An 18,351-nucleotide genomic window follows, 5' to 3' on the forward strand; every position below is an offset into this window, starting at 1 on the left:
GGTTTCCCAGCACTTATAGTGCGGGTCGTTTCCGACTCTTAGGGTGACGTCTTGCGACATTTACTAGGCAGACCGTATATATAGGGTGGGTTTGTCAGTTCCTTCCCTGGCCTTTCTTTACCCCCCAGCATATGCGGGATACTCATTTTACCGACCATGGACGGATGGAAGGCTGAGTGGACCTCGACCCCTTTTACCAGAGATTCGACTTCCTCCTTCCGCTGGAATCGAACTCCGGCCGTGAGCAGAGCTTCGGTGTTACCGCTGCTTACCACTCTGCACCACGGAGAGCAAACAGCAAGAGGGCCTTTAAAAATGTGTTTAAGGTTGTTTCCAGACAACCTATTTATTTAGCATTTATTCTGATTTGTTTGCACAGAGTTTGAGGGGAGGTTGTAGAGAGTCAACTATTTATCGAGCACTCATCCTGATTTGTTTGTGGGGAGGTTACGCAACATTGCGTCAAGCAAGTGTTGTCCCACACTTTAGTTGTCTCAGCACTTTCCATATTGCAAAGAGTCTGATTTTGGGGGAGAAATGGGTTTGTTGGGGAAGAGTGTCAAATCAGCTTCAATTGCACAACTAGAATTTGCTGGTATGTGACTGAATCCCACCTCAAAACTGTGACAGTCCAGAAGAGCCTCAACACTCTGTGCCAAGGGCAGAAGACCCAAACGCTGCATGCAGAAACTGTGGATTCTGTGAGTGCTGCCAGTGATGCACACATACTTTTGCTGGGGATGGAATGGAGGGCTTACATTGCATAATTTATTCAGTTTATCTGAGTGCCCCTGCGCTGTTCTGACCGTAGTATCTATACACTAAAACATGGGGTGGGTCAGGGTATCTCCTTCTCACGAGAAGAAACTTTTATTTGAAATGTACCGCTGCTTTTCCACTCTATGTTGTTGAACTGTGTTTTATTGTAATATGGTCTGCTTTTTAATATGTATTTTGTATCTTCCTTTTATATCTGTTTAATTGTGGTAGCCTATAGCTCTGAACAATAAAGACTTCATTCATTCATTCTGAGTTATGAGGAGCAGAAGGAGGTAGACAGGGCTTTACCAAGGGCCATTGTTATTCTGCCATCACTTTATCTGAGGTTTACCAGGCATTCTCCACCACAGTCAAGCTGATTTTTTGCACCCTTCAGAACCAATACCTCAGTCATTATTGCTGTTTTCTAAAGATGAAATAGTAAATTATCAAGTTATCATGTAACATCTCTCCCCTTTCATCATCAAAGCATTCAGACTTCTCCCGTGCCAGGACACAGCATCAATACTGTCAGAGGACATGCCAAAGTAAGGCAGATTCCATTTACTGGGCGCAGAGGCGGCAATGCATAATGTCTAAAAGGCGAGGTGCCTTGATGTGGGTGTCTTTGGATGGTTGGAGGTGCTACTGGGTGGGCACCATGTGGCTTGAGAGACTAAGGTTTGTTGAACAAATAAGCAAAGCTGACTAGTGAATGAGTCCTCATGTTCCCATTGTACAGATGTTAAAGGAACGTTGAGAGAGAGAGTGACATGCCTGGGGCTATACAAGTAAGTCCTTGACAGATGATGGCGGGCAGGCTTCAACCAGGTCCTTTTGTCAGTGTTTAGACTTGGGGAAGGGGTGTAATAATAATAATAATAAAATTTAATTTATGTGTCGCCTATCTGGCCGATGGCCACTCTAGGCGACGTACATGTAAACAGTTAAAACACAATGCGATAAAATACATTAATACAATATATAAACAATACAGCAGCGAGAACAATACTAGTGCAGGGTAAGAGGCATTTCAGTCATAGAAGTTAACCCTCCCCGGAAATCCCAAAGGCCTGTTGAAAGAGCCAGGTCTTTAAGGCTTTACGAAATACATTTAGGGAAGAGGCGTGCCGTAGATCTTGTGAGAGGGAGTTCCAGAGGGTGGGGGCCGCCACTGAGAATGCCCTCTCTCTAGTTCCCGCCAATCTAGCTGTTTTTGTCGGCGGGATTGAGAGAAGGCCCTGTGTGGCTGATCTTGTCGGGCGGTATAATTGCTGGCGTTGAAGGCGCTCCTTTAGATAAACTGGGCCGAGACCGTATAGGGATTTAAAGGTTAATACCAACACCTTGAATTGGGCCCGGAAGACAACTGGAAGCCAGTGTAGATCGAACAACACTGGTGTGATGTGATCCCGGCGGCGACTATTCATAAGTAGTTGAGCCGCCGCGTTTTGTATAAGTTGTAGTTTCCGGACCGTTTTCAAGGGTAACCCCACGTAGAGCGCATTACAGTTATCCAATCGAGAGGTGACCAGGGCGTGTACTACCAGTGGGAGCTGATGAACAGGAAGGTAGGGTTGCAGCCTTCGTATGAGCTGTAGTTGATACCAGGCTGCCCGGTTCACTGCCGAAATCTGAGCCTCCATGGATAGCCTGGAATCAAGCACAACCCCAAGGCTGCGGACCTGGTCCTTCAGGGGTAGACTCACCCCATTGAACTTCAGGTCAACATCTCCCAATCTTCTCTTGTCCCCCACGAGTAGCACCTCGGTCTTATCGGGGTTCAACTTCAGCTTGTTCCTTCCCATCCATCCACTCACAGATTCCAGGCACTTGGACATGGTCTCCACAGCCAACTCTGGTGAAGATTTAAACGAGAGATAGAGCTGAGTGTCATCCGCATATTGGTGACACTGCAGCCCAAATCTCCTAATGATTGTCCCCAGCGGCTTCATATAAATGTTAAATAGCATGGGAGAGAGGATAGAGCCCTGTGGCACACCACAATTGAGAGGCCAAGGGTCTGAAACCTCCTCCCCCAATGCTACCTGTTGGTACCTATCGGAGTTTGGCAGAGCATCTGCTTGGCATACAGAAGGTCCCAGAGCCAATCCACATTTCCAGGTTGGGAGAGATTCCTGCCTGAGACCCTGGAGAGCCCCTGCCAGTCAGTGTAGACAATACTGTGCTAGATGGACCAAAGGTCTGACTCAGTGTAAGGCACCTCCCTGTGTTATGTTTTAAAGTCAATCCCACTCGCTGGATCGTCACCTTGCAGTGGTGAATGGGCTTGCGTGTTCCAATAAACCCTGTGAGCGATGCCATCGGGAGTCATGTACTCCCAGCAGGGTCACCCATGGCGGTCAGGTCAAGGGAGAGGAACCAGACAAAGAACGATCCAAGAATGTCCTCAATGGCAGAATAGGCGGAGGATAACAATGTGTATGTTGCAACGGCTGTGAAGGCAGATGAAGGCTGCAGCAGATAAGACTTCCAATCGTCATGGTACCCATGCCATTGGATCAAAGCCTCTTTCTGTCAAGATTGTGTGTTGATCGTCGTGCACCAATCTCCCCACATAAAACAAATTCATGCACAGGCGTCTTCCAACCAAATTGTCTTGGAAGACAATCTTACTCGGCTACAAGTGATCACTAATGAAATAAAGTCAATGGATTGTGAGACAGGGAAGGGGCTGGTGTGCAGGTCCCTGATAGGAGAAACTTGCCCAGATCCTGAAAGATGGTGGAATAGGATACAGGAAGGAAACACTTCAAGGATCTCTAGCTTCATTTTCATTGAGGTGGTAATAAAGGCCCCGGACAAAGGCCTTGCCCTTACTGAAGTCATAAAGCTGCATCTGGGCTGCAGCAAGTCTGATTGGTAGCTTTGAGGGCTGAATGCTCCTCCATACAAAACAGTCCCTGCAGATAGACATCTAGCATGTCAGGGAGAAGGCTAGGCCAAGACTTGCTAGAGTCTTAGCTGCAGGGAATACACAGCTGGAGGAGCTGTATGTGGAGGTGCATTCAGTCTTGTGAGCCCCCACCTATCATCAGAAATGCTATACCACCCAGGTGCAGGTTTATTACTTCTGTGAGAAAGAGACCTGTGTTTCGGGGACCAGTTCATTTTGAGTCACGGACTCTCCCTAGACATCCTTTCTTCCCACAGACAAAGGGTGAGCAATCCTCCCCCTAGGACTAGAGAGCTAATTTCACCCTCACTTCCTCTTCCATGCTGGAACTGGTGCCCCCTTTGAGTAAATGTTGCACAAGAGCCGGGGTGACTTATCCAGGTGTCTGAGAAAGGAACCTGCTTTGTGGATCTGCAGCACATCCCACGCACTTCCATCAGGGTTACGGTAAAAACTGGAATCTACAGCAAAGGTAGGCACTGAGTGATTTGCACTAGAGCTCACCAAGCATTCTTCTGACTCCCTGTTATTTAACAAAGGCAACAACGCTTCCCCCAAAAAAGATTTTTTTCTTCCAAATTAAGCAGGTGAAGACAGGTTTTTGCCAGCAAAAACCAGGAGTGTGACAAGACTGTGTGACAGAACTATGAGCTCAATTCTGGTATGGAAAACACGTTCCGGGGCTTAGTGTGTGCTCGGAGGCACCCTGTTCCTAAGGCTATGATATCCCCCACTTCACCCCACTATTTTGCATTTGCCTCTGATTGGCGGAATTTGTGGTTCTAGTAAAAAAGCAAAGTAGATCTGCCTTCAGACACTCCTCATAATGTCTGCCTGCTAGGGCCTCCCATTAAAAAAAAAAGACTGGTGGTTTTTTGATGGGAGTTTATCTATTGTTGGGGGGCAGAAGGGAGACGTAAACTGTTGCCTACCTTTGTGTTTGTATTGTATTTGTTTTGAGTATGTATGTGCGTGCTTTGCCTGTTGGGGGGAGGGTTGGGGGTTCTGAACATTGCCAGTTTTAATTGTGAAATGGATTTTTTGTGGTCCCCACAACAGTTTCTAACATTTTCAAATGTGTCCTTCGGCCCAAACAGATTGGACTCCCAACTCCCATCACTCCCTGCCAGCGTGGCTGTAATGTGGTTTTCATTTCTGCAGCATTAATCATATGTATTAGTCGCTTGTTTAAAAAATGAACGCAAAGTGACTTACAATCATTAGAAATAGAATTAAAAACAAGAATAAAGACAACCTAAAATACTCATGAAAAGCCAAATCCAAGTCATCCCCTTCCATTTCACTCCTCCAATCTCAGTTAGGGATGGAAGAATCTGTCAGTTTTCGTTTTTCCAGTCTTAAATTTGGTTCTTCACATCTCTGCAGCAATCTGTGATTTTTAAAAAAGCCTCATGGAAATACTTCAGTATTTTAATGTGAATTTTTCCTAACAAACACATTTTTGTAGATAGATAAGAACATAAGAAGCGCCTGTGACAAGTCGGAAGTTAATTTTTTTATTTTTTTTTTATTGTGTTATGTTTTTGATTTTGTTTTGTTTGTTTTATGAAAATTTGAATAAAAAAAATTATTAAAAAAAAAAAAGAAGCGCCTGCTGGATCAGGCCAGTGGCCCATCTAGTCCAGCATCCTGTTCTCACAGTGGCCAACCAGGTGCCTGGGGGATTTGACTAACATATACATATTTGCAAGCAATTTCTCCTGATATAATGCATTTTTGTATGTTATGTTAATTAATATATTCATTTTGCCTTGGGAAGTGCGGATCTGATAAATTCAGCTTTAAATGCAAACTGATTCAAATTTCTCCCCATCTCTAATATCAGTAGATGAAAGCTACGCATACACTTCATTTTCCATTGAAAATTAGGTAACCGTAAGGTGCACCAAGAATGACACAAGACAGCCTTCACCAATGTGCTGCACTCCAGATGTTTTGGACTACAACTCCCATCAGCCTCAGCCAGCAGGGCAGGTGTATTTTAAAACTGCTCAAGTGTGTGATCCATTGCATACTTCCTTGGAAGTAAGCCCTATTGAACTCAATAAGACTTAGAGGCATTCTCTCAGGTAAGCGTGTAATGCTAGGATTGCACAGCCACAAGCTTTTAAAGCTCAAAGCTAGTTCCAGGGAATGATCAGCACCCACACAACTCCTTTCTTTTGTACACTGTTTCTAATTTCTGATATCAGTCTTCACTAACTTGGTACTCTCCAGATCAGCCTTTCCCAACCAGTGTGCCTCCAGATGTTGTTGGACCACAACTCCCATCAGCCTCAGCCATTGGCAGTGCTGGCTGAGGCTGATGGGAGTTGTGGTCCAACAACATCTGAAGGCACACTGGTTGGGAAAGGCTGCTCCAGATGTTTTAGGCAGCAACTACACAGGGCTCATCCATACCTACTTACAAAAGCCACACTTTCACCATTTCATTTGTCACGTTTGTGTCCATACCTGTGTGTTTTGGGCTCAGATTTGGTTTCTAAAAATCCAAAGTTTTCCCATCCATACCTGTGGACATGGACATTTTTTAATTAATTCTTTTTTTGTCTAGCTCTGCCTCTCCACCCATCCCTCCATCTCATCTCATCTGTTCAAGTGCGTTTGTACATTTTTCTACTGCATTTTTTTCTTTCTTGCTCCTCACCCCTCAGTTCGGAAGTGTGCAAATCAGTTTCAAGTTACTGAATGCACACACGTGCGCCCAATAACATTTCCATCACTGCTTATGCAGTCCTCCAAGGAGAGGGTTTCTGAGAGAACAGCTGCAATTCTGGTTTGTGCTCCTGTAGCCATTTTAACTATCCTCAAGGGAGTATGCAGACTACCTCCATCTGGTTCAACTTCATTTAAACTTGCTAATGTCCTGCCTTTTTAAAAGGACTATTTAATAGGCACAACCCCGCCCCTGCATGGAAGGGAAGGTACATTGGGAAAGCAAGATAGCATTAGGAGTTTGTGCTGTGAAATAAAAGCTGTGCATTGTCTTTTCAAAGTAAACATACATGGGTAAATGAAGCCTGAAAGTTGAGAACTGCATAGATGGGGGTGGTCCTTCCCCCCCATAACAGAAGTATCCGGAAGGTTTTCACAATGGAACTGTTCCTTTGTGAACCTAGCAATGTGAAGTTGTTTGAATGCACATTTAAATGTTTTCAGTTCCCCCCCCAAATAAAAAAAGTAAATTTTAATGGGTCCATAGCCCCCCTAAAAATGTAACTGGAAAAGGGGAAATATTACAGTAATTTTATTTTTTATTTTATTTTTATTTACCGAATGTAGATGTTTTTCTTTGGTTCATTTTGATGGACCATTGCATTAGCCTTGCTTGCATTGGATTATGGGTCCAGCTTCCCTGTAACTCTTACTCTTGTTTGTGTGTGATACAGAACATGAGACCAGACTTCCTGACTCCAGCCACGGCAAGGAGGTCAGTATTGATTACCATCACTGGAAACTGGAAACGTGACTGGGAGAAACACTCACGCTATAAATTACCAGCCCCTTCACGGAACAGGTTTCCTCTAACCAGACACAAGGGTCAGTTTAAAGAAAATTTATGATTTATTCCAAATGCAGGCCTTTACACCAGTCATCCCATGTAGGTAAGATGACAATCTGAAAGAGCATCTGGAAGGGAAGGTACAAACGTTCGCGTGAGAAGACTAACTCCTTATTCCCCTTTTCACATCAACACACTCCTCCCTTCTTTCTATACACACTAATGAGACTGAAATCTTACTAGCCCGTTCAGTCAATCATCATTATTATCATCACAAGCAGCGCCCAACAGACTGAGATGCTGTGAGGTAAGGAACTGCTATTGCTGACTTTTCCTCCCCGGCTGCCGTCTCAGAACTCAGAGCAACTGTATCGGCAGAGCTTGTGAGTCTTAACACTGGACACCTAAGCATGGAAATTCCAAATCCTAACCTCTGGTGTTGGCTGCACACATACACAGGCACGCACGCGCGCACACAAAAAGCCTGATTTTCCTGGTGGTGATCCTAACCCAGAGTGACTATATTGCAGAGCTTATGGGTCCCTTAAGGAATCTCTAGGTGTTGAGATCCTAGCCTAAGCTGCTGGTTCTGACTGCTGCACATATACACCTTCGCACTTTCCCTCTGATGCGCTGCATGCTCAAGGAACTTTCCTTCTGCAGAAAGGCTCTGGAGCTGTTTGCCAGGTCACAGGAGTCTAAGAACACCGTGAGATAAGATTACAGGCCTGAGATAAGGGGCTTGATAAGATTCAGAGGTGGAAGGGCAGCAAATAAAGCCGGTTCTCCACTGCTCCACACACTGGGTGATTCCAGCAGCCCTGCGGGTCTTACATTTGCATGTAATATTCACGGGTTCAGGGTGTGAACTGTTTTCTGTTTTACCAACGTTGCCGTCTGATGGGTCGTGTGCGCTGGCTAGCTTAGTTGGTCATAGTGTGTGGCGCTGATAACGCAAAGCGCTGAGGCCCACACTGGCTATAGGGGGCAGAGAGAGCTGCAGAGGTTTTCTTTTTGTGGATGGGCCACAGGAGCTCAGCGTATATCTCTGTGTGCAAGAGAAGCCTCAGGTTCAGTCCCTTGAATTGTATCTTCAAGGAAGGATGCTAGCTTTCACAAACACAAAAAAGCCCACCAGGGAATACACAGGAAGGATGGACCTAGTCCCTCCCACCCCCTTGGACAACTGGGGCAGACTGGGTTTCAGTGGGTCCATCCCGCCCTAGATGGCAGGAGATGTTAGAAACCAGGCATGGAAGCAAGTATTATCACTTGCTAATGTCTGTAGCTCAAACTGCTGCTAAAGGCAGAGCAGCAGAAACAAGCTGGCAACTGATGTCAGTGGTCTTGGCATAGGACCCCAGTTTCCCCGTCTCTTTCTCTGTCTGGGAGGGCACTCAGTGGGCAGCAAAGTGGCGGTAAGCTGGTCGAAGCTCTGCCTTCTTGCTTAACCTGCTATGCTTTCTGGCGGTGGTGTAGTTGTCCAGGGGGTTCTTAGACCCCTTACTTTTATGGGAGCAGGGTCCCAGCAGGGTCCGTATGTCTCCAGCATCCTACAAGCCAATCAGCATGAAAAGGGAGTGTGTTGGGCACTGAGAAGAGTCTTCTTGCATGCTTCCTTGTCCTGTCCTGCTGATTGGAGCCAATCAGAGTGAAAGGAGGTGTGTCAGCCACCGAGAAGACTCTTCTCAGTAGCTAACACTCTCCTCTTTCATGTTTATTGGCTCCTAGGGATGTATGTTGTTGCGGGACAAGGCATTAGCAAGGATCTCATTCTCAACCCAGCAGCAAAAAAAGAGGGATGCGGCTGTGACTACCATGAAGGGATCCTGCCCTTCTGAATTTGCCACTGCACTACTGCTTTTTGGATCTTAAAGAAAGCTGGAGTAGAATCACAGTATTGGAGGGGGCGCTGGAGGCCATCAAGTCTGGAGGAGGGAGACTTCAATCACAGTGGCCAAATGTGGCCCTCCAGGCCTTTCTATCTGGCCCTTGGAGCCCTCACCAGGCCACACCCCTCAGCACCCTCCACTATGCCCTCCTTAGAGTGCCTTTGCCTGGCTGGAATATGCCCTACAATTGTGGTCATGCCCTCTTGCTTGCCTGGGGGGAGAGAGGGGAGGGATACGTCCACGGGAGGCTGGTGGCTCTGATGTCAGTGGGACAGTGAATCCATTCTGGGTTTTAGTCCGAACTTTCCAGGAGCTGTCCAAGGTGAAAGGTCCTTTCCAGGAGCTGCCTGGGAGTCTCTCTAGCTCAGTACTACAACACCGACCGGCAGAGGCTCTTCAGGGTGTCAAACGGGGAGGTGTCTTTCCAGCCCTACCTAGATATGCTGCTGGGAATTGGACCTGGGGGCCTTCTGCATGCTACGTAGGAGGGACAGCTGCCTTGGTCTGTTCCTAGCAGCAACAAAAGAAACAGAGGCTGTGAGCACACTAGTTGTCAACAGCCCTTTGTTTCCATTAGCCACACCTGGAGTGGGAACGGGTTGATCTGCTGATCAGTTGCGAAATCTCTGGTGATGCTGATTTTTTTTTTAAATCGCACTCAGGCTGCTCCCACCCAGTTTTACAATAAAAAGGAGAGGGGTTTGACTAGTGTCGTGAGCTCCCATTTTCAGAAGAGAGAGGTGGAGACGCACTGGAACCGGCAGAACACGGAGTGGGTTTCTACCCAGATTCTGGGCCATGAAACCATCTGCCACAATACATTTGTTAAGGTTCAGAGACATCGCATACACGCCATACACCGAAAGCACATTCTTTCCCTGAAAGAATCCTGGGAAATATAGTTTGTTAAGGGAGCTGCCTGGCTGGACATTGTAGCTCTGTGGCGGCAGACTACAGTTCCCAGCACTGTGGCGGATGCTTGCATGGACAATGCTCAGTGGGAAGAGGGCAGAGAGTTCAGGGGGCAGGAGTTAAAAGACTGCTTGAAGGTTAGAGGGAAATCCACACTGTCACAGACTGTAACATTATTATTATTATTAATAGCATTTATTAGTCACTTTTTTCCAAAAATAGGACTCAAAGCGACATACAAAAAGCAAAACGAAAACACATTGCATATGAAATAGCTTACAGCAAGTCAAACAATGGCAAAAACAATTTCAAGCGAAATAATACAACAATAATAGAGAAAAAACCAATGGCAAATGTAACAGCAACACAGAAAACCATACCAGCGCTATAAATATCACATCACACATTGTAACGATCCTATTACACAGCTAGTCGTGTGCTTCGTTTCTTGAAATAATAATGTGGAGAGAAGTTGAGGGTGCCCTAATGCTTTTCCAGTGCATTTAGAGCAAAGGTGAGGCATTCGGCTGAGCAGCGCCCACAGCTAGGATACGCCAAGCAGCCTCAACACTTTCGCCTTCTTGGAAACCCCTGGATTCCCTCCAGCCGTCAGCTCCTTCCTCCCTCCCCCTCCACCCACCTGCCTCCCAAATATTCACTCCGTGTCCCAGGCCTGCCATTGGCTGCAGAGCACCCTTGGGGGACCCTGATTGGCTGGCAAGGCTTGTTCACATGCACAGCCACTCAGAGGGTGCGTGATCTCCTTGGGCTGTTGACAGGCGTGTCTGTTCTGGCCGATCTCCACCCTTTCTGTGGGCTTCCCTGTTTGAGATGGGAGTTCAAGGCCAGCAGCCTGGAAGTGAGCCTGACTTCAGAGGCAGGCAGAAAAGCGGCACTTTTACTTCACAGGGTTTTTGAAAGCCCCCCCCTCCACACACCCATCAAAGGCAGAAACTGGAAATGAAGAAACAAAAAATCTTTACAAATGTTTAGGGAAGGGCAGTGGCAGAACATCTACTTTGCATGCACCTTCAGAAGGCCCCAGGTTCAGTCTGTGGCTGCGTTTCCAGGTCAGGCTGGGACAGACTCCTGCCTGAATCCCGGGAGCACTGCTGCCTGTCACTGTAGACCAGGGGCTTCCAAACTTTTTTCCCTTGGCAACTGCTGAGGGTTGTCGCAGCGGACCAGTCGGTGATCTTTCAAGCAGAATTTAACAAATTCGCAATTTCCAAAACATATGAGAACTGAAATGCAGCCATCATTCAAAATTCACATTTATTCTAATTTTGGGATGCAGTTCGCCAGCTAAACAACATTTGCAAAAATGCATATATTGGGGAAAGTGTGCATAAAAACAGAAGGGAGTAGAAAAAGAGGAAGACCAAACAAGAGATGGACTGATTCCATAAAGGAAGCCTGACCTGAACTTACAAGATCTGAACAGGGTGGTTTATAACAGATAGAATCATAGAAGAACCATAGAATGATAGAATAGTAGAGTTGGAAGGGGCCTACAAGGCCATCCAGTCCAACCCCCTGCGCAATGCAGGAATCCAAATAAAAGCATTCCCAATAGATGGCTGTCCAGCTGCCTCTTGAACACCTCCAGTGTCGGAGAGCCCACTACCTCTCTAGGTCATTGGTTCCATTGTCGTATGGCTCTAATACTATTGGTGGTCACTGATTCACAGGGTTGCCATAAGTCGTAATCGACTTGAAGGCACATAACAACAATGATATGCGTCATTTTTTTGGTCATGCGCTAAAATAGTTATTTTGGAAAACAGTTATGGATGAAACTAAAGTGATAACAGGATACAAACTCCCAGTCGATTTGAGATTTAGGTTCCGTAGACCTGGGATACTAAAACCTGCCAAATGAGAAATCCAGCAGCTCCCTCAAGCAAAATGTTAACAAGGCATTCTCCCGTACAAGAGGGACAAAAGCAAGTGCAGTAGTTTAGCAGCGGAAAGGACCACCAAACAGGAAACTCTCCTTAAATGGAGGTCCCTCTGTGTGTGTTTGCAACATGTGTCATTGATACAATAATGGTAACGCAGCCGAAGCTCTGCTCACGGCCGGAGTTCAATTCCAACAGAAGGAGGAAGTCGAATCTCTGGTAAAAGGGGTCGAGGTCCACTCAGCCTTCCATCCATCCGTGGTCGGTAAAATGAGTACCCGGCATACGCTGGGGGGTAAAGAAAGGCCGGGGAAGGAACTGGCAATCCCACCCCATATATACGGTCTGCCTAGTAAACGTCGCAAGATGGCACCCTAAGAGTCGGAAAAGACTCGCACTATAAGAGCGGGGACACCTTTACCTTTAGTGGTGGATTTATACTGGATCATCATTCTGCTTTATTCATGGATCACCAGTGCTTCCCCAATGTGACCATATTATTGCCACCTGGAATATTGCCCCCCCAGTAGTCATGGTTTCCTCCAAAGAACCCTGGGAGCTGTAGTTTGTTATGGGTGCCAACAGTTGTTAGGAGGGCCTTATTCCCCTCACAGAGCTACAATTATTACAATTATAGAGGGACTACTCTGAAAATTGTAGCTCTGTGAAACTTAATAATAATAATAAAATAATAAAATTTAATTTATGTGTCGCCTATCTGACCGATGGCCACTCTAGGCGACGTACATGTAAACAGTTAAAACACAATGCGATAAAATACATTAATACAATATATAAACAACTTAAGAATGAACATAAGGAATTCAGCATGGGATGTTGCAATGGATACTAACATTAACAAACTGATGAGTGGGCGACCATTAAGGATGGAAATATCTGTCCATTTCCGTTCTCTCATTTCTGATTTTTCCAGTCTTAAATTCAGTTCTGCAGCAATTTCCTTAAAAAAAAAAACACTCATAGAAAATGTTCAGCTTTTTAGTGAGAATTTCCCAAACACACACATTTTTGTATGTAGTTGTAACTAATGTACACATTTTTAAAAACAATTCTCCTAATATAATGCATTTTTGTATGTTTTTTCACTAATATATTATTTTTTATTCACACTTTCCCCTAATATATGCATTTTTGTAAGCATTCTTTGGTTGGAGAACTGCATCACAACATTCAGATGTGTGTGAACTTTTAACGATGGCTGTTTTTTGGTTCTCACTGTTTTGGAGAGTGGGCTTGATAGGTTCAGCTTTAAATGCGAACTGAATCAAATTTTTCTCCCATCCCTTGGTGGCCATTACTATAAGGGCCTGCTTGTAAAACTCCTTGAGGCATCTGTTCAGTAGAAGAACTGCTATTCTTGCCCTAAAATAAGCTTTGCAAGAGAGCCCGGCAAGAGTCCTGGTGAAAGCAAGAGCTACCGTCAAGGGTTCAAATCCTCTGCTACTCACATAATCCAATTATTGCTCCTTCCTTTGTAATTTTGCAATCTACAGAGGATTTGAGTTTATCCAAAGAGGAAAAACACCAACAAAAGGACTAAATATTTTATTTTCAGACATGAGTATGACACACCGCATGGGAGGCACCTCTTGCTGCTTTGCCACACAGCTAGACCAACTGCACAAAGTATAAATGGTGTGGAATTGATTGAAAATTGGCCTTGGGGATATTTTCAAAGGCACTAGTCCTCAGCAGGGCCCTTCCCAACTTTTTATTTCAAGCATAGCATCCTCATCTTGAGCAGTCCCAGTAGCTGGAGGTAGAGCCAGGCAGGTTACAAGTGGAGGTCATGTGGGATTTAGGAGAAAAGCCCCCTGGAGCAAGGCCTGGGAAAGGCAGCTGATTCCCCGCTCCTTCCTGTTCTTGCGCACTCACCTCTGCGCAAGGTACTGCAGCTCAAGGCACAGAGAGAGTGAAACAGAACCACTGTTCCTTTCTGTGGCAAACGGGCAAGCTAGGTGGGCTTTCTACTGGTCACTCACTTGGCTCATGGCAGCATAGGGAGTTTGCCGGCGTTGAATGTTCAGATCTGGTTTGCAAACTTTCCCCTCTGCCTCCATGGTGTTGCCTTTGATACACAGGTGAGATCATCATTATTTACTCACTCAGATGGCTGTTAGGTACAGCCAGCAGAAACGCAGACTCGTTGGCAACCAAATGTTCTCCACAGAGCCAAGAGGGCGGGCATCAAATCCAATTAAAATCCAGCCATAGATAAGTCCCAGAGATGTTGCCTTGGGAACCTGATGTGGGTAAAGCACAGAAACCCTCCCCCTCTCCTTGTTTAGCTTTGCAAAGTGCCATGGCATAAACGTCCCTCTTGACAAAGATGGAGCAGCGATACCACATAATAGCGATTCCAAAGCTGCTGAGTAAAGGGTCCAAAGAAGTAAAGGAGTCAGAAGTCACCCTTAAAGGTGGTTAAGGTGTTGGGCTACGACCTGGGAGACCAGGGTTCGAATCCCCACACAGTCATGAAGCTCACTGGGTGACCTTGGGCCAGTCACTGCCTCTCAGCCTCAGAGGGAGGCAATGGGAAACCCCCTCTGAATACCGCTTACCATGACCCTATTCATAGGGTCGCCATAACTTGGAATCGACTTGAAGGCAGTCCATTTCCATTTTCAATCTCCCCCCTGCCTCTGTAAGGTTGCCTTCTTTTTTAAATGGACAGAATATTCAGAGATTCTTTGTTGTTATATAATAACATAATTATAAGAGCCAGTGTGGTGTAGTGGTTGGACTGGGACTTGGGAGACAAGGGTTCATATCTGCACTCAGCGGCGTCACTAGCGGGAGTGCGGGGGGATGCGGACCTCCGGTGCACGCCCTCCCAGGGGCATGGACGAGGTGGCTAGGCTTGCGTGCGTGCACGCGCACTCGAGGCCAACCACCCTGTCCATGCCCCTGGGAGGGCGCATGCCGGAGGGGCACCCAGCCAGAGAAGGCCTGGGAACGCCGGCGCGCCTCCCTTGCCCCGCCGACGCTGTTCCCGGTCTCGCCCACCCACCCGCCTTCGAGGAGGAGTTGGAGCAGCCTTGCCGGGCAACGGCGTGGGGCGGGGCAGCTCTGGGTGTCACCCCCCTCATGGTGACACCTGGGTGCAGGCTGTACCCTCCGCACCCCGGTAGTGATGCCCCTGTCTGCACTCAGCCATAAAGCTCACTGGGTGACCTCTCAGCCTAGTGTACCTTGCAGGGTTGTTTTGAGGATAAAATTGGGAGGGGGCAGAACCATGTATGCCACCTTGGGCACCTTGGAGGAAAGGCAGGATATAAATGTAACAAATAAATATGCACCCCCTCTATCTTGTGGTAGCCTACCTCACTGAGTCATCGTAAGAATAAAATGGTTTAAGTCCCTCCACTCAGCCATGAAACTCACTAGGTGATCTTGGGCTGGTCACTATGGGCTCATCTACACACTGGTTTACTGTGTGTTTGGTGCTACTGTCCTTTAAATTTGCATGGTTACTGGCAAACAGAAGTTATCATGCAGTCCATTGATAATATGAAAAGGGGGGGAACTTCACTCTGCATCATGCTTCAGACACTTTCTTCTGATGCTTTTAGGTGGGTGTATAAATCGTTCCCCTCTCCACCCCCACTCCCTCTTCCCTTTGTTCATTTTGTTTCCTGTAGGCTGACAAGCAACTTCCAACTGCTCTCCTCTGTTCTGCTGGCCTTTTTTATGTTGCTGCAAATGGTACCATTATTTTTCTTTTCCCCTAACTTGTGTGCAAAAGTGTAACACTGCTCAAATAAAGATTTGTATTTCAGCTGTATCGTACCAGTGAAAATAAAAATAATTGCACTCCTGGGTTGTTGTTTTTCAATGGAACCTACTGCAGCTGAGCATGTTTGGTTGCTAAGCAACCAGAGGGAGTGAAAATGTTAAATTAGAGGGTGTGGTCATTAGGAAACTGCATGATTGATCCTTTCCCTCAGTGTGAATAGAAACCACAATCTTTGCAGCTGGCATTGAGCCCTTACTGAGGATGGTGCAAACAGAGGAATCAACAGCGTCTTTAGTACGAAGTAATGCTCCCGTGTAGGTAAGCCCTATATCTCAGCCTTGTGAAAGCTGACAACACCCCACTCGAGGCCAAGCCAGCAAGTTTGATCACTAGCAACTCAAACAAATGACTTAAATTCTCCCAGTGATGTGTGTGTGTGTGAGCTCCAAGAGGCTGTTACCTCTGAAATCCCCACGCGTGGGTCCCCATTCTCCTTCTACTCAGAAGCAAGGCGTCTTCCAGCTGAATTCCAAGTCTCCTGCCTCTCACCTTCCATCTGTCACCCCAGACAGCCTAAGCAATGTGGGGGGACAAGCAGCCCTTGAGTGTGTCCAGAAACTAGTACAGCCCAGAAATCCAATTAAGCAGTTTATTTAAGTGGAATATTTAAGGAAAGGGGAAAGTGAGAGAAACAGTGTGTAGGAGCTATCAAAAGGAAAATAAAACATTAAACCGTACTATCCAGAGTAGGAGAACCTTCTCCAGCCCATGGGCCATCTTTGCTTCCAGGCAACCTTTCAGAGGCCACTTGCCAGAGGTGGGCGGGCCCAGAGGTAAAAGCGGATGGAGCAATGTCTGCAAATTGGTACAGTAGGCCAGTTTCTACACACACACACATCCTCCATCGAGGTAAGCAAGAGGCATGATCAGAGTTCAAGGACATAGTCTAGCCAGGCAAGAACACTCAACCAGGCCCAGTGAGGGGTGTGGCCTGGGGACAATATTGAGGGCCAGATAAAGAGGACTGAAGGGCCACATTCTGGCCTTGGACCTTCCATACCTCTGAATTAATCCTACAGTATGCAAACTATCATAGCAAAGCATGCTCTTCTTTTTGGTCCCCTTTTCTGAACCTTTTCCAACTCTACAATATCCTTTTGAGGTGAGGTGACCAGAACTATACACAGTAATCCAAATATGGCCGCACCATAGATTTGTGTAATGGCATGATGATACCGGCAGTTTTATTTTCAATACCTTTCCTAATGATCCCTAGCATGGAATTTGCCTTTTTCACAGCTGCCGCACATTGGGTCGACATCTTCATTGAGCTATCCCCTACGACCCCAAGGTCTCGTCCCTGGTCAGTCACCACTGGTTCAGACCCCATGAGTGTATATATGAAATTAAAATATGTTTTGCTCCAATATGCATAACTTTACACTTGTTTACATTGAATTGCATTTGCCATTTTACCGACCACTCAGTTTGGAGAGATCCTTTTGCAGGTCTTCACAATCCCTTTTTGTTTTACACCTCTGAACAATTTAGTATCATCAGCAAACCTGGCCACCTCACTGCTCACCCTGAACTCTAGATCGTTTATGAACAAGTTAAAAAGCACAGGTCCCAGTACCGATCTTTGGGGGACTTCACTTTCTACATCCCTCCACTGGGAGAACTGTCCATTTATTCCTGCTCTCTCCTTCCTGCTTAAAGTTGACAATGAGGACATTGAACTTGTCAAGGATTATCAATACCTCGGCACAGTCATTAACCAAATTGGAGACAATAGTCAAGAAATCAGAAGAAGGCTAGGACTGGGGAGGGCAGCTCTGAGAGAACTAGAAAAGGTCCTCAAATGCAAAGATGTATCACTGAACACCAAAGTCAGGATCATGCAGACCATGGTATTCCCGATCTCTATGTAAAAAATGGAAATGGACTGCCTTCAAGTCGATCCCAACTTATGGCTACCCTATGAATAGGGTTTTCGTGGTAAGCGGTATTCAGAGGGGGTTTCCCATTGCCTCCCTCTGAGGCCCGTCCTCCCCAGCTGGCCAAGGCCTGCTCAGCTTGCCACAGCTGCGCAAGCCAGCCCCTTCCTTGTCCACAAATACAGTTGGACAGTGAAAAAAGCGGCTAAGAGAACTCGTTTGAAATGTGGTGTTGGAGGAGAGCTTTGTGGGTACCATGAACTGTGAGAAAGACAAATAATTGGGTGTTAGAACAAATTAAACCAGAACTGTCACTGGAAGCTAAAATGATGAAACTAAGGTTATCATACTTTGGACACATAATGAGAAGATATGATTTACTAGAAAAGACAATAATGCTTGGAAAAACAGCAGGGAATAGAAAAAGAGGAAGGCCAAACAAGAGATGGATTGACTCCAAAAAGGAAGCCCCAGACCTGAAGTTACAAGATCTGAACAGGGTGGTTCATGACAGATGCTCTTGGAGGTCACTGATTCATAGGTCACCATAAGTCAAAATCGACTTGAAGGCACATAACAACAACAACTCTGGTTCCTACTGTTTCACCAATTCCTGATCCTCAAGAGGACCTCTCCTCTTGTTCCATGACTCAGAAGTAGGGATGCAAGCAATTTCGGCCTGCATGTAAAGCCGAATCTATCAAATTTGTATTTTGCAAAACAACATGACAACCAAAACACAGCCATCCTTCA

At 46.1% G+C, this 18,351-nt stretch overlaps 1 long non-coding RNA gene across 1 annotated transcript in view; it reads left to right on the top strand.

Annotated features, from left to right (window-relative positions):
• Positions 1-15,652, top strand: part of LOC133374783 (uncharacterized) — a 28,339-nt gene extending 12,687 nt beyond the window's left edge. Inside the window, exons 2-4 of the long non-coding RNA XR_009759973.1 lie at positions 5,567-5,766; positions 7,087-7,237; positions 15,567-15,652. This is a non-coding gene — a long non-coding RNA (uncharacterized LOC133374783). The remainder of the gene's footprint in view (positions 1-5,566; positions 5,767-7,086; positions 7,238-15,566) is intronic.
• Positions 15,653-18,351: the final 2,699 nt, after the last annotated feature.

The sequence above is a fragment of the Rhineura floridana genome, chromosome 22 (assembly GCF_030035675.1).
Source record: "Rhineura floridana isolate rRhiFlo1 chromosome 22, rRhiFlo1.hap2, whole genome shotgun sequence".
NCBI classification, from domain to species: domain Eukaryota; kingdom Metazoa; phylum Chordata; class Lepidosauria; order Squamata; family Rhineuridae; genus Rhineura; species Rhineura floridana.